This window comes from Bombus flavifrons, chromosome 2 (assembly GCF_040668555.2).
Source record: "Bombus flavifrons isolate JBK064 chromosome 2, iyBomFlav1_principal, whole genome shotgun sequence".
In the NCBI taxonomy this organism is placed as follows: Eukaryota; Metazoa; Arthropoda; class Insecta; order Hymenoptera; family Apidae; genus Bombus; species Bombus flavifrons.
In genome coordinates, this window is record NC_138443.1 from 16,399,650 (window position 1) to 16,414,075 (window position 14,426).

Genomic DNA, 14,426 nt, shown 5'->3' on the forward strand with positions numbered 1-14,426 from the left:
GTATCGTGTCTCATGTAAATTCCTGGTATAATTCAACTGTTCGGTATAAGCGTCAACTATGGTCGACAATCGCCGAATCTACCCCCAGGCGAGCGTCGATTAAGGTCAACGTACGCTACGCTCTACGCAATAGCTTTTGCTCGCGATCGTCAAATGACGCTACGCCACGTTGGTGAATCGTACCGAAGACGTTCAAGTTCGGGAAATTCTATGGCTTCGCGTAAGACAAAAATCAGGAACAGCGAAATTGTCTTGCACACTTTCGTACCGTCTGGTTGTATTTGAAAATATACAAACACGATCTCTTGCTCGCAAATTCCAGGAGGAAAATGATCGGGATGTTATTTACATCAGGGTACACATCGATTTTGACTCGAACATCGACATTCTGAACAATTTTTGTCTGTAAATGTTATTGCTGCTCGGCTTTGGTTTCCGAGATATTGGCAAAAAGCTTCAGTAGAATATTAATTTCGTTATACTTTGTGAATGGCATATTGATAGCCAGATTGGCCATTGATGACTGTTTTTTTATATACGCTAAGGTTAACTCATCGATGTTAATTATCTTCGATATAAATTAATTTCTATCAGACGCTCGAATATGTCGAAAAGCAGCCACCACATGACCTTCGACTTTCTTCAATGAGGTGTAGAGATAAGAATGATATCATTCTTGTACGTGTTTTTGTTTACTTTTGTACGTATTTTGCCTTACAAACTAAATCGAACGCACGTGACTGATATAATTAACAGAGCACACGTGATGAGATTGTATCGCTCTCGGAACCATTGGCCCTTTATTTTGCATATACAGGGTGGTTGGTAACTGGTTGTACAAGCGGAAAGGGGGTGATTCTACGCGAAAAAAGAAGTCGAAAATATAGAATAAAAATTTTTTCTTTTTTTTTTAATTTTTTTAAAAATCTACAGTGAGATCCGTTATAACGAGACGTGATAAAGTGCACGCGTACCGAGCGAAAATTAAAAGTCGATTTTCTCGAAAACAAAGCCTCAAACGAAAAATTTTTATTCTATATTTTCGACTTCTTTTTTCGCGTAGAATCACCCTCTTTCCGCTTGTACCACCAGTTACCAACCACCCTGTACAATTACGAATTTACACAGAGTAAATCTTGTGCACAAACGATTACCTTTCAACATTGACTCGTCGACGTTATGGTAAAGTTCATCGACATAAACATCGTATCCAGGTGAATAAAAAAAAAGAAAGAAAAGCAAAAAACGATACAGAAAGAGCGTAATACGATGTACGTAAAGTACGTAATATACTTTAGGTATAAAGTATAACCAAGCCTTTTAATCGCAGTTTAGCGTTTCAGTATTCGACAAGTTTCTTCTATTGCAATAATCGCTTCTGATCTTCTATTCTTGCCATAATTAACGTATTTTTCAATCTTGTATAATTACCACAAGAGAATAGTCATATGTACTTCATTTAATACTTGCAAGCTATATTTACTAGGTTAAAACATGAAACCCAATCTGTCAAATGTCGTGATTTTTATCTTAACAGAACAGTATGGATCGTACGTAATTCAATAAAAAAATATCAAGCAAAGAATGTTGTGCATTTATTATTTCTTTAGAAGACGAAAGAAACTTTTGGGACTACGTAATATAACAGTATTAATATTGGATAGCGTTAGAATTATCGATGACTAAAGAAACAGTATAAGTATAACATAAAAGATAGTATATGTAACATAGTATAAATATAATATAAAATTCAATAAAAGAAAGACCTTCGGTTTTGGAGCTTAAACTCGTTACACTGATCTACCATATTAGCGCTAGAAGTTCGATGACTAAAGAAACAGTATAACATAAAAGATAGTATCTGTAACATAGTATAAGTATAATATAAAATCGAACAAAAGAAAGACCTTTGGTTTTGGAGCTTAAACTCATTAAACTGATCTACCATATTAAAATTTATTAAAAGTAATTTAAACTTTAGTTTTAATTGATAAAGGAATACGAACAGGGGGGTTGAGAATAAAAGTGAGAAACAGAGAGCAAAGAGCAGTGTTCGATACCGGAGAGGAAGCGAATAGGAGGAAGAACAGTATGACGAAGAGGGAAGGGGAGAGAAAGGAAGGACTTAAGGAAAGCGATTGATATTACGTTATATGTAAATGTTGAAATTTTAGAACAGTCTATAGACGGAGTGTCTATGGTGAGACCGAAAGCGTAAACAGAGAAGAACGAACGAAGAAGACAAGAGTGTGAGAGCAAACGTAGAAAATAAGAAAAAGATACAAAGCCGGAAGTGCGCCTTAAGCCTATAAGCGAGGACTATGTATGAGAAATAAATAAAAATACTAAAGGAATATTGTTTAATAGCAACTGATCGAACAGGGGATAAATATTTGATCAAAAAATATACAATGCCAGAAGAAAAACACACTTTTGTTGCATAAAATATTTTTGCAACGAATAAATCAAAGATATTAAATAAATTACATCTACGTCGTTGTACAAATACAACATCATACAGATCCTCGAAAATATACTGTTGTAACTCCAAAAGAAAAAAGAAGAAAAAAGAGATATGTTGGTGATTACGCCTATCATAGTTCTACTATTAATAATATCAAATATTTTTTATTTCCTATATTTTTTCCACAACTTGCCACTGATATATAGATTAACATCGTTTTACCCGAAGACTCGACCGATTCTTCCAACGTATGTTCCGCATCGATGTACCCGCAAATCCAAAGATCGATTAATATCGCGGTATTTTTCATGGTTAGCTCGGCGCGCGTAATACGAGACAGAAAATGTACCGTTTATACACGGATAGCTTTAAAGTTGCGGTAACCCAGATTCTAGAGAAACCGGAATCCCTTGTGTAAACGACATTAGCGTCAACCCATTTTATGCATCTTTTTGAGCGACGTTTACGCGTTATCTCTCAAACGATTTTAGCGGAAAAAAGAAGGAGAGACCGTAATCAGAACGGAGAACATAAAATTCGCAATTAATCTCTTGAGAAGTACCGGCATACACGTATGTATAGTGTATACGTTTGTACGTTTAAGTATATTTTTAATCCATTTACTTTTTATGTCTATAGTCTTCGCAGAATGATGACTGCAATTTTATTTTATGATTTGTAAGATCTGTAGAAGCGTAATCGTTCGTGCTGATCAATAGCTCTTGGAAAGGATAAACATCGTCGATTCTTTTTAAGATCAGCTAAGAATTACATAAAATATGCACTACGATTCGTTTAATTATAGTCATTCGATTGATTAGAAATAAACCACTCAATTTCTATTACAAATAAGAAAAGGCTAATTTTTAAATTGTAAAGAAATACGGTCAGATCAATACTGAAACTAGAAAAGGAAGTATTAAGAAATTATTTTAAGAATCATCGCTAGACTGCAGATTTTTATGCAAATCTATATCTTCATAAATGAAGATTCGTTTTACTATTGTTCTAATATTAAAAATTACAAAGAGTAGTCTAACTCTGGATATTTTATGCATTTTGTGAATTTTGAGAGTTCGTTATTTAAATTAGTTACAGGCAAGTACTTGTTCCTAGACTAACGAGAAAATAGCGTTTCTAGAATTTACAGAAAATCTACGTCGTTTCATAATACCATTTTCTCGTTAATACCATATTTATTGCATTTATTTCACGTAGAAATGAAAATTCTGACGTAAAAATTGAAAATAGCGACGGCAGTACTTGATTTCTGTATAAACATGTGCACAAAAAAATATGCAAAGACTAGCAAGCCTGGTCGAAAGAATGCGAAGATAAACTCCACGGTGCAATAAAAATAACAGCAAGGATTCCGCGCAAATGTTCCTATAAAAAAAAAAAAAAAATGTTTAAAACGTAAAAAGCTTGGACGAGAGAAATCGAGAATAGGCTTCTTCACAGTTCAATTAAAATAACCGTATAGCGCAATAAAGTATCTTCTTTCCATCGAATTATTGCCAACATGAAAATACAATATTCCTTATTGCAAACGGAAAGATGGTAAATCTGATAGAGTGTGATAATGCGAGAAACTTAACGAAATCTTTATTCGTATATTTTATTCGAAGAACGTCAACGATTTAAATGCGTTCTTGGGTGAAGAACATCGGCTTAATCGACAAGTTGGACACGTTTCCACAGTTGAATGCCGATGGCAGCCATGCGATTGGGTTTCGAAAAAGTCATCATCAGTCGATGGTTTTATCACTTCGACTCGTAACATGCACGCTGGCATTCTGCAGCGCGCGTAGCATGTAATAACAATGCGTGGATGTATGAATATTGCAAACGGTGAAAGCGTACCACATACCAGACTTGTTACAACCGTCCCGTGGTAGGTAGCCTGCAGACATAGCTATGCTCCGTGGTGCCATGCATTGACAAAAGAATGTATCGGAACGTGATCAGAGTGACGCGATACACCTCGCTCCTAGTACGTATTAGTATGTATTATACATAGGACGCGAGAACAACTCGCAATAGTCTTCGATTGTCTTCGGTCCTTTTGCAGAGACAAAGAAGATTTATGCCGAGGATTATCCTTTCGATTGTAATACTTGCAGCAACATCTTAATCATACTGTTAGAGTAATACGAAGATGCGTCGTCTACGTTGGTCAATGGGTCGTCAGCTGTTCGTCGTCTGTTTGCATTATGCATGGAAAGTAAGGATAAAAAAGGTGAAGGTTTTTTGTGGGAAAAATAACAGAGACATAGTTGATTTTTGTTCGAATGGTAGAGATTATCAGACATTTAAGGACATTTTTCAGCGTGTAATTAACATTAACGTTGGTAAAAATCGACGATGGTCGAGAGTAAACGGAAAATTTGTCGTAAATAGCGATCATCGGTAATTAAAAGAATTTTAGTCTACTGTGATGGTTAGTCGTAAGTAAAATCATAAGCTTTTAATGTTAGAACGTACAAAAACGTACAAAGTATACGTTATATGCAAAAATATCTACGTTTCGTCCCCTTAGTGACGTTAATAAAAATATGAAATTGCCTAAGTATCCGTAATTTGCTTATCATTATTACAATATCGTTAGGTTTTCCAACCAAGTGATATTGCGGTTGTTTTAAGTCGAGATAGTATTCAGTTCTCTATTCTTCTGCACAAAAAGTTTCTTATGTTTTTCACTGGTTTGATAATACGTACTCTTTAAACAAATTACCTAATACCATGCTCAACATTTAAAGGACAACATCTTCCCAAGAGTATCATTAGCAGAACATATTACACCACTGTGTTCGTTGAAATCAATTATGAAGTTTCGATACAGATATGTATATCACGTTTAATGTTATATTTGGCATTGTATTGATAGACTTGACCGAACAAATGCCGAGGCAGAAACAACATCAGGATAACATCATAAAATTGAAATCAATGAACTAGTTATGATAATATTATACCGCGGAAGAGTTGCATATTCATTCGAACGGTTTTTACTTTTGCTATAAATTTTTGTTCAAAAGCGGATTACTCTTATTAATCCCTGTTAGGTATCTTAGAAACTATATTTACAGCAACTTGATAATATTACGATACTCGTAACATAAAATTCCTGTCTACGTACGAACCTTCGTTCATGTGCTTTTAGAAACGAAAGGCAATTGAATATTGAGCCTAAAAAATTGTCCGATTAAAAGCATGACCAAATGAAATATCTCAATACGTGACTCTGAGAATACGTGATTTAAATATATCGTTAATTATAATCGATGATATAGAAAATATCGTCGAACGGTTATTAAAGAGTTAACGAACGCAAAGTGGAAATACGTATACGCTCTGTATCAGAGTTACAGACCATACGTGCAAGAATTTCCAATTATACCGGAGGAATAATCCGCATGATACATGCATTTAATTTCTCACTGACTATTTCTACCTTTGCCAATAACGCATGGTTTAGTCGATCTGCATATGGAACTTAATCAAAATACTTGAGAGATCTATAAGAAAAATACACGGATACATATTTTTCTGGTCGTTAATAGAGGAATAAAATCTTCTCGATGACCAATCGATTAATTACCATCCGATCAACATCATCTTTCTACCTGTTTCTTATCTAATGCATCCTCGTTATCCATCGTCGAAGGAATCTCAATGATTTCCGCAATTTTTTGAAGGATTTCAAAGGTAGCCGATTACATTCGTATCCGTAGGGCTTATCGTACGTGCATAAGCGAACGTTGGAATTTGTCTGACATGTTTTAACGCTTCAAAGCATACCGGAATGCACACGAACCTTCGTATCATACGCTTTTCGTCTTGATTCCCGGTAAACGCATGGAACATGCAACACTGCTTAACGAGAGCTTCTTAAATACATATTTCTTCCACCGGATTCAAATAAATTATGCGAGTTGCCCACGTACGACCAAGCAAGTAAACTCGAAAGCATTTTTGCTACGTGGAACTGTAGCGCATAGTGGGATCGTGTGCTGTTTCATCCGCAACGATCGAATTCCTAAGGAGGCCAACGAATTAAAAAAAAAAACGAGGAAGAAAGGATTACCTTATGGTCGATTTTGAAAATATTTTCAATAATTTAGCGTTACTCTTTTCGTTCTTATCGTTGCTAATCCAACCTAGTTTCTTCGTTTGAAAGATGTCAATGTTAGGTTGAATTCGCTATAAACGAAAACTATCCTCGAGATATTCTTATTACGTGTTCTTCGCTTGATACTCGATACAGACAAATTTTATTTCATTCCTGTCTTTTATTACATTTTACCTAAACGATTGAAAGAGCACGGAAAACGTTCAAATTCCTGGGAAAGGTAGCGTCCGGGCTGCTGAACATTTTTGATCCGAATGTGTCTTTTGGAGGGTATTTTAAATTGCCAAAGTCGAAAATGACGGTCATTTTTCATGACAATGACCATTTTTGGAAATTCAGCCTTGCGAACATTTAGCTGGCAAAGGTCCTAACTGTAGAAATCCGCGTGAAACGCGACGCAGACGAGCGATTTTTGTTACGATGGCACAACTAATGCCAAAGCTCGAAATGCCAATTTTCCCGGATCACGAGGTCGCCTCAAGGCTCATAGCGCGGCACGCAGAAAATAAAAATAATGCAAACCTAATCCAATACTCGCGATCCGAATGCACACAGAGTAAGTTTAAGGTACCAAACGTTGAGAAAGTATCGTCAAAATCCAATGAACAGGTTGACTCAAATTTTTTACGCCGCATTTTCGTGAAAAACAGAGCGTCGTTCTGAACTTCAACGATCTCCAAAACCCCCAAGAAATGTCGTTGTAGCCGAATATTTTGTCATCCGAATACTATACGTTAGAGTCAAATTCGCAACGTGAAAGTACGAAAACTACGTATGAAAGTATGAATTATGATTATCCAATTATCAGCGATCGAACGTCAAATTCACAAAACCACGCTGTAATACATTGCACGAAAAATAGCGAAACGAGCGAACGTGAGAGCAATTATCAATTGCCGTGTGGAGAAAAGAACGCGCAGTCCTCTGCTAGAAACAGATACTCTCCTTCCGTATAATAACACGCCTCTTCAACGAAGAACCTCCATTCTTTTCTACTGTTGCGAAAAACGATCGGCGTACCGTGTGGCAGCTCGTTCACGGTACATGGTAATCACAGCTTAAGCACCGTATAATCATGGAAAAGTCCTCGGAGTAGCCGTAGCTATTGTTCTTACTGCGGTCGATGAATTACTGATAGCGACAGGCGTTAGACAGAGAGATAGACGGAGATAAACAAGGACAGACGCGATAACCAAAAAAAGACAGACAGACAAAGAGAAAAAGGAAGCGATATAGGCGGAAGTAGGGAAAAACAGGTAAAGAAAGATTAGAGCAGAAACGAAATAGGTAGACACACATATACATAGAATTGGATACCTACGAATATTCAAATCGAACCTGGCGTAACCTACTGTTTATACTATACCGCCGTGACATCATCGGAATCCGTGGCTTTCGAGCTGAATGGACGTAGCTCCAGGACCAAGACCGATCCTTGTCTCGTTCGCAAGGCAAACTGGACAAAGTATCGACGGATTCGCCGTGGTTTGCGATTTGCATAAATTACGAATGCTCAACATCGAGAATGCGTATTGAAATCGCGCTAGTTTTATAGCACGAATCGTGTCTGACGTTCACGGTTTCGTATTTACGAGGTGATCTTTTTTTCAAGTCGGAGATCGTTTGAATCAGAACGATCTGTTTAGCAACGCGACTCTGCCCGGGACATTGTACATGCGAGGGAGGAGGTTCGTTTTATTCGGTCCGTGCTTTTGTAACGTGTTTCGACGCGCAGTGGAACGAAAAGTGATGGATCGAGTTGAAAAGATGTAGCGCGTAGGATGTGCAAAACATGATTTATCGAAAGATAGAAAGAAACGTAAGTCGCACCGAAGCCATCAGCAATGACAGAGACATCCTGTAGCGAATCCTGTAGACGCCACACAAGCTACTATTGATCGATTCTCACACTCGAGACACCAATCGAATTGGTCTGTCTCGATGAAAAACCTACCAAAATCATCGGCTTCGTTATAGTAGAATCTGTAGCGGCACTCGACAGCAAACTTTCCAACGGTTTCTGTCCCGTGGCTCGCTACACAAAGACCCTATCCTTCGGACAAGATGATTGTCACATGCCGATACATTCTTACAGAATATTTTCAGCTAGCCTAAGGACCCGCTATAAATCTTAGGATTTATTTAGCTAAGGTCCTCCAAAGGAACAAATAGTCTTTGTCTTAGCAGTCCCTATACCTACCACTCACTACGGGAAGATACTGGAAATCTGCTTTCCTCGCATACGACGCTTCCTGCTAGCAACTTTCTCTCAAGGCTGGTTAGCATCCTTTTACAACCATCAACCCAAAATTCAGCCAATTAACAGCGACGTCCATTTCCCTCACTTTCCGAACCAACGCTTTCCTCAACGAATCCGATGATCTCGTATCCTTAGACACATCCCATCATATAGTTTTTCCTATGCAGCATCATCGTGACGGAAAGTCGGTCGTGAGACGCCTGTCCGAATTGATAGTGTGTAGTTGGCAGCAATCGCGAATCCGAGTTGCTCGACATCTCAGGCAATATGCTCGACATCGCATATCGAACCGTATCTACCCGAATTCGAACTTGTAATCGTGAACCGCGAACCGAAATTAATAACCGCGAGTTTTACGCCAAGTGTACTCACCGAATATATTTGTTAATAAATATTTATTGTTAAATATATTCGAGTGTTCCTTCAATACCTATCACGCCCATCACCTCAAATCTTATGAACCCAACGAGGCAAAAATGCTTCATGCAACTGTATTTCGTATAATAGCGGCTCGTTCGTTCTTCCTGTTACTATATAGAATATAATGATTTTTTATTCATACAATAGGAGTTTACGTTCAGATAAGTTGCGTTGATAAGCAGAAGTTCGATCGATCGATATTAACTAGAATTTTATTCTTATAAGTAGAGTTCGATCGTAAAACTCTCCAAAGCTTAACAGATCACTCGTCTCAGAGAAGAGCCGGCATTGTTATATCATCAGCGTAAATTAGCGAGTATTTTCGATTACTACTAACTAACGTAGTATCGTAAACTATTATAATTAGTTTATTTATAATAAATGGATTGAACGGATGTTGATTAAACAGAAAACGATGGTTGTTTAACGTGAACTAATCGCAATAACGTATTATAATTAAGACAACTAGATAATTAATTAGCAACTCCCGTCACCACGGATTCAACTCTCTCTCAAAAGCGCTAGCAACACTATATCTCGATAACGCAATTCGCACTCTCTGGCTTCTCAACTCATACTGCTGTTAATTCGTATATGTCCCTTAGCAACCCCTTGTCTTTTGTCTTAGCCTCGTATCTTTCGTCTTAGCCACACCACGCACATGCTCAGCAACCGCTTGTTTATAATTCGCACGACACCCCCCAGGCCCCTCGTTCACGATGCTACACTAATATACAGAGTGGTTGGTAACTGGTGGTACAAGCGGAAAGGGGATGATTCTACGCGAAAAAAGAAGTCGAAAATATAGAATAAAAAAATTTTTTTTAATTTTTCCATCGAGACAACGATCTACAGTGAGATCCGTTATAACGAGACGTGGTAAAGTACACGCGTACCGAGCGAAAATTCAAAGTCGATTTTCTCGAAAACAAAGCCTCAAACGAAAAATTTTTATTCTATATTTTCGACTTCTTTTTTCACGTAGAATCACTCCCTTTCCGCTTGTACCACCAGTTACCAACCACCCTGTATATTAAATCATTAGATAGAATAATAATTTGTATAATACAATAATTCACTGCAGTAACAAATACACGAATATCTGTAGTTCTCCGAAATGTTTTAGGTCCAATCATACTTTTCACTAGCAGCAAATTTCCGCAATTTGAAAAAGACGCGATAGAATCGTTTTATTCGTACGATGATTATGCGATAACATATTTCTTAAGACATTAAAGATCTTTTCCCTCGTTAAGCCAAGAGTAAGATCGGCATATAAACATACAAGAACCGTGGCAGACTAATTGAAATTCTAGATATCCTGAACGCTGAAGATCGAGACTACAGAAAAGAAAAACAAACATAGCGAAATCAGTAGAATAATTTATTGTTATTTCAATTCCTTGTTATCTAATAGCTAGATGTTTAGAAAGCATAGTCGCTACGAAATTACCCGCAGGAAAATGTGTTTGCCGATTAATTTAACCATTTTATTCTCGTTTATATAGACGATATTACTTTGCCGAGTTTACATCGATTGATAGGTGTAGTGGCGTTGCATAGATACCACGCGAAGGTACGTATCCATTTCAAAGGAAAAGTATCGCGATTTGCTCTGCAGGTTGTACCTCGCAAGTGGATACCGCGTTCAGAGCGATTATCCGAGTCACTATCGGATCGGATAGTCATTCTTAAAACTCTCAACGCGGATAGCTTTACTGTCAAATGGACACCTGCCTCAAGACGTTCCTGTAGAATCCACGACGATCCTTTTCCTCCTTTTACTCGGTAATTACAGCGAAAGAATTTTCGATACATCCGATAGAAGCTTGTATTATTTTCTACGATTAGAAAGTTATCTGATATAACAGGAACCATGCAGCTTTACGGAAACCGGTCGACGATCTGCTACGGTAGAGCAACACGATCCTTCACAAGCTTATGAATCAACCGGCAGAAAATTCTGGATAATAAAAACTAGTCGAATATGAAAAACCAGGATATTCTTAATGGAGACCGGGTGCCAATCGATATAATTATTAGCAATAATTAACGACTATAATAAATTGAATTACCGTTTAATATTAACAATAAATATTGGCCAATATGTTAGAAAAACAGGATAAAATCAAGTTGAAATAAATAATGCATTTATCGAGACACTATATTAGAACGGAATTTTGCTTATACCTTTTTTTGAGGAAATAAAAATCTAAGAAAGAATCAAATATTTCCTTTAATATACTATTTTATTTACTATAGAATATATCTGTCTAAATAATTTTCTTTCGTTTATTTTATTCCTATGTCCATATATCTCTCTAAATAATTTTTTTTATTATTACTTAAAGCTACAAACCCAAACCATGAAATACGCTATCGCTTTCATCGATAATCAACTTATCATCCGCGTATACCAAAATTTTTATCACTCCAGAATTCTATTGCCATTTCCAGATCTCTCTAATCACCGATGTAAAAATCACATGCAGAAACGTATCGTTCTAACAGTGAAAAATTTTAGCGGAGCAACGTCGAAAGAGAGAGGCGGCCAAGCTAATTGTAAGAGAGGAAAGAGAAGAAGCATCGTCGGAGAAACCGTACACGGAAATGTTATTACAATTGCTGCAACATTTTAAGCACTGCCCCCAGGGAAAAGGTGCCTCATAAATGCTCGGCGTGGAATGTACGCGCCAAGGTAGAAGAACAATTTATCGCCCCGTATCGAATATTTCGAGTCGCTCGACGCATTCCAGCGCCGATCTTGTCCGCACCAAATCTCTACGGGCCACCATAAAATATCCTCTGGAACAGCCTGTCGGTTCAGATTTACGGTCGATCCTATCGGGCCCGCGATTTCGTCCATGGTCGTCTTCCACGAACGATAGATTCGCGGGACTGACAAAAATATCGTCCGTACGAATTTTTCTTCCTACAAGAATTACGTAATTTCCATCGTTGCTGATAAATATTTATCCACTCGTCCACGATTAAGCTAACGTTATTGACAAAATTGCACGAGTAGCAAGTATTGAGATATGTGTAATTTTGTGTGCCGCACTAGATTATTCGCGTAGTAGTGACACACATATACGAGTACGAGTGTGTGGAAGTATGTGCGTGCACAGCGTCTCGTAAAACAGATGAATGCAATTGTTCCATGGGTAGTGTGGTGTAGAAGGTGCTGAGACGCGTGCAACTGTGTATCGACGAAGATCTTGTCAGTTACACATTAACACTAGAACTACCACACCAGTAAATTGACTGGTTTTACAATTTTATTTTAATATTCCTACTTCGTGTTATATTTTTTTACACAATGGTGTAATGACTTTCGCAACGATAACTGAAAGAATAATATAATGAATTTTATTTTGTTTTTTATGCATTCAAACTCCAAAATAATTTTGCATCAAGGCTACTCATACCAATAGCAGTCAAAATGATTGGTACTCGTCAAAGCGTAAAAGGGTCCAATTTATCGAACCCCAATTAGCCAGTTTCCTCGTTTTGTACAACTTGCCGCACGTTTTTTAAATTTTTACCGCGTATCGTTCGATATGATGATATCAGTTATCAGGAAAATTTCGGATCGATCGCTAGATCGCTAGATGCTAACACTAGAAATATCACACTAATTAAAATGACTGGTTCTACAATTTTATAAATGTGTCAAGCCTCGTTTAGGGATGATGGTCTCAGATGGATTGACAATACCAAAAATGTACTACATAACGTGGAATTGATTCTGTAAGGAAGTAATAAATCAATAAATATAAAAATATTCTATTATTACGTATTTTTTAAGGACCAGTGATTTTGACTGGTTTTGGTAGAAATAGCTTCGTGTTAACTATCGGTAGTTCTAGTGTTAAATAAATCTGAAACTATTTTAATATCAATTCTAAGTATAATCTAAGTGTTCCTATACATTTATTTCGGCGATTAAGATCCACAATTGTCAACAGCAAGACACAGATTTTTACTACTAATCGATTTTCTTGTAGAACACGGCGTTGCGTTCGATAATAAACGAAATACAATTTAGCGATAGAACGTATTACAGATACCGCGATATCGAAAGTCGAGGACTTGTGTTAAACAACGGAGCTAATATTATTAACATACAGAGTGGTTGGTAACTGGTGGTACAAGCGGAAAGGGGGTGATTCTACGCGAAAAAAGAAGTCGAAAATATAGAATACAAATTTTTCGTTTGAGGCTTTGTTTTCGAGAAAATCGACTTTGAATTTTCGCTCGGTACGCGTCCGGTACGTTATAACGAATCTCACTGTAGATCGTTGTCTCGATGGAAAAATTAAAAAAAAGATTTTTATTCTATATTTCCGACTTCTTTCTTCGCGTAGAATCATCCCCTTTCCGTTTGTACCACCAGTTACCAACCACCCTGTATAACATTTTTTAATACGATTCCGACATAGCTGAACCGCGTATTCTCGAGAAACAAGCAAAATGAGTAACTAAGCGTAAAATCATACGTCGATCGTCCTCTTACGACAGAAATTCCACGGTACGCTCTCCCGATCAGATGGAATGAACAATGAGCAACGTGTTTTTCCATCGGGACAGAAACTCGCTCGAACGACCAAACAGTCTCTCTAATCGCCGTTTCAATTATCTACGTAATTATTATGCTGACGCAATAAATTAGTATCGATACCGAATGTAAGCGGAATAAGATAAGAATCGGCGGCGATCGTTCGAGAAATATACCGTAGAAAGCACGAATAGCAAACGGCAGGACATTTATAGTAGCACGAAGAATGGGAGGTTTTAATTCGAACGCGTATCTTTTATCGCGTGTTCTGTAACAATGAGTCGATTTCACGAGCACGTAAGCGTTTCAGACCGGAAAAATGTTTTATCCTCTGTCTGTCGTTTCTCATCGTTGAAGAAATTATCAGAGGAAAAATGAAAGATACGTCGAAATTACAGACGAGCTACGGATATTGAGTTAACTCGCCTTTCTTATTCTTAGTTAACAAGATAATTATACCGTGTTTGGAAAAAGAAACGAACGTTCTTTCTTTTATCTCCATTTCCCTAGCGTTTATAATTATTTTCCCACTTACTTGGCCAATCACTCGCGCAATTTCATCGCACGATACGATTCAACGTTTACCAGCTGA

The 14,426-nt window shown here is 37.3% G+C and overlaps 1 protein-coding gene across 8 annotated transcripts in view; it reads right to left on the reverse strand.

Annotated features, from left to right (window-relative positions):
• The window catches only part of LOC138189748 (protein expanded), a 125,037-nt gene that overhangs the window by 40,044 nt on the left and 70,567 nt on the right, over window positions 1-14,426 (reverse strand). The gene's annotated exons all lie outside the window — the stretch shown is intronic.